Below are 3,214 nucleotides of genomic sequence, written 5' to 3'. Positions count from 1 at the left end.
ACCCCTCCTCCCCTCACCCCCAAATGCTTAGCAACTCCTCGGACCCCTCCTCCCGTCACTCCAAACTGGATGGTCCCGCCCTCAGTCTGTACTTAAGGCTCACCTTTCCCGCATTCTGATGCTGAGCTGTTCTCAAGCCTAGAAGCTGAGACCCCTCAAGCCCGCCCGTCCTAACGGGCATCAGGTGGCCTGACCATCTTAGCCCCAGCCCCTACACAGAGGCTGAGCTTTCTAGACTGCCTCACGCTGCTCGACCTTGTGAGTGTCACCTGACCACCTTGAACCCTAATTAGATCACTGACGTTTGGGTTCCTTTGGAGTCTGGCCTATGTGCTTATCTTTAATAAACTTTTTCTCTGGCTGGAAGAAGATATGAGTTGAATTCATTCAGGTAGATCCGCTCCGCGATCTGGGCTTTTCCCATCGTTTTGGGGTGCCTCTGTGCATCTAGGAGCACCCCAAAACCCCCACCCTCTTCGCTTATACACAATGCCCCAAAAGTCTTGGTGCAACTTTAAGCTTAACAGCTTAATAGTTTTAAACTATTAATAGTACTATAATAATGTTGATAGTATGATATGCTATTAGCTTAATAACCTTAAGATAGTAAACTTAATAGCGAAGAACTACACTAAGACTTTTGAGACACCCTGTATATTTATGCCAATTTCCCATATCACTTAGATAAAGAGATTTAATATCTCTTTATCAGAGATATTAAATGCAATTTTTCCCCTCATTGATAGTTTCTCTCCTTATTCTAGCTGCATTGATTTTCAAAAGCCTTTAAATTTTCTGTTATTGAAATTACCCACCTAATTTTTTCTTTATCACTTCTATTACTTGCTTTGTTAAGAATTCTTCCTCTAACTAGAGTTCTGAAAAAAAACTTCTTTCCAGTGACTGGTACATTTTAGGTGCTTAATAAATGATTTTTGGTTGATTAATTCTCTCCTGATTTGTAATAATGTGACTGTATTTAAGGCATATATCCATTTGAAGTTTTACTTTTGGTATGTGGGGTAAGATGCTAGTCTAAAATTAATTGCTTCAAAATTGTTCTCTAGTGTTCTCATACTATTTTTGTAGTAGAAGGAGTCTTTTCCCCAGTATTCTGTGGTTTATGAAACATTGGGCAAATGAGTTTAATTGTTTGTAGATCTTGCATATCTAGTTTGTTCCAAGGAGCTACTGTTGAACCAGTAGCAAATTGTTTTGATAATTACTAACCATTGACATTTACATAGTGCTAAAGTTTTGCCAAGGGCTTTACATCCATTATCATTAGATCCTTATAACCCTGAAAAGGGGAGGGGAGGTACCAAAGGTATTATTTCACCCATTTTACAGAAGAGAAAACTGAAGATAAATTACTAGACTTGCCCATGGCCATATAGCTAGTAAGGGTCAGAGGCAGGTTTGGAACCAAGGTGATCCTAACATTTGATTCATTATGTTATGCTACACCTCAAACCCTCACCCCCATTTTTTCCACTCCACATGGGTGTGCTGGAGCCAGCTGAACAAGCTCATGGAAGCCAATGATTAAATATTTAATGTAAACATTTACACTCTGGAAATCAGCAAATGCTACAAATCAGTTCTTGGTTTATTGTCTTGCTGCTTGTCTAAACTCAAGAAAGTAATAGAGAAAATGTTAATAATGCAGATTAAACTTAAAAGTAAGTCCTTTATACATTCTTTTTTCCCAGAGAGCCTGTTGTTAAACATTTACTAGCCATTACAAGAACTGTGATCTAGCATTTCTATAGCCTGGGTGATTTCTTTTACTACCAAGAGTTGGAAGGCCACATATCATACGAGTTAATGGTAGAGCTGGGGCTAGAACCGAGGTTTCCTAATTTCTAGTCCAGTCTACACTGTAGCACTCTATCTTAAGGACTCTTCCTAAATCGCCTGGAGTGCTTGACCTGAAGTCTTCCCAGCTAAGAGCAGTGCTGACCAACTGGATGGAGTTGTGAGTCCAGAGAAAAGCAACTGCTTTTTACAAAGTGACTTCCACTGCTTTGTAAGCTAGCTGACTTGTACTGTGAGTGCTTAGAACCACATGGTAGCAGAGCAGAAAGGGAATTTAAAGACCATTCGGACCAATCCTCTAATTTGACAGAAGAAACTTCTCTCCAGAGAGAAGGATGTCCAATGCCACCCAGGCTACTTTATTTTTAAAATAAAATCTGATTAATGACTTTAATTGATGTCACCTGCTTATCCCACTGTATCACCCAAATCCCATCCCTTCTCAAAGAGCTGTCCTTTTATATTAAAGAAGAAAAAAAAAAGAAGAAAAATATTCGGTAAAACTAAAGAACATACTCCAAAAGTCTAGTGTTACATGCAGAGTTTTTCACCCACCATGCAGAGTCTTCCACCTCTGCAAGAAGCAGGATGAGGCATCTTCTCTTATTTCCTTATTGGGGCCAGACTTTGTCATGTTCATGTTAAAACATTTAGTTGTGATTGTCTTGTTATTATTCCTTCCATTGCTGTGTTCGTTATTTTTTTTGGTTCTGCTTGCTTCACTCGGCATCAGTCCATGTAAGTCTTCCCATGTCTCTCTGTATTTGTCATATTTGCTTCTTATAACTCAGTAATACTCCCTTACATTTATGAACCACAGTTAGTTGAGTCATTCTGCCATTGATGGGCATTTACTTTGTTGTTAATTTTTTTTACTACCACAAAAAGTGTTGCTGTAAATATTTTGGTGTATGTGGGGCCTTTCTTTTTTGTCATGGTCACACAGTATATTAATAATCAGAAGGTCTTCAAACAAATTTTTTCCTATGTTTTATTAATTAATTTATTTTGATTTATCAACAATCACTTCCACAAGATTTTGAGTTTTAAATTTTCTCCCCCTCCCTCCCTGCCTTCCTCCCCAAGACAGCATGCAATCTGATATAGCTCTACAAATACATTCCTATTAAACATAGTTTCACATTAGTTGTGTTGTAAAGAAGAATTAGAACCAATAGGAGGAACCACAAGAAAGAAGAAACAAAAACAAAACAGAAGAAAAAAAATAGCAAATGGTATGCTTTGATCTGCATTTAAACTCCATGGTTCTTTCTTCGTATGTGGATAGCATTTTCCATTATGAGACTTTCGGAGATGTCTTATATCCTTGCATTTCTGAGAAGAGCTAAGTCTATCAAAGTTAGTCATCATACAACATGGCTGTTACTGTGTATAA

Source organism: Vombatus ursinus, unplaced genomic scaffold (assembly GCF_900497805.2).
Source record: "Vombatus ursinus unplaced genomic scaffold, bare-nosed wombat genome assembly UNPS02014785.1, whole genome shotgun sequence".
NCBI classification, from domain to species: Eukaryota; Metazoa; Chordata; class Mammalia; order Diprotodontia; family Vombatidae; genus Vombatus; species Vombatus ursinus.
The sequence above is the reverse complement of the archived record's forward strand: the minus strand, read 5'-3'. Positions refer to the sequence as shown.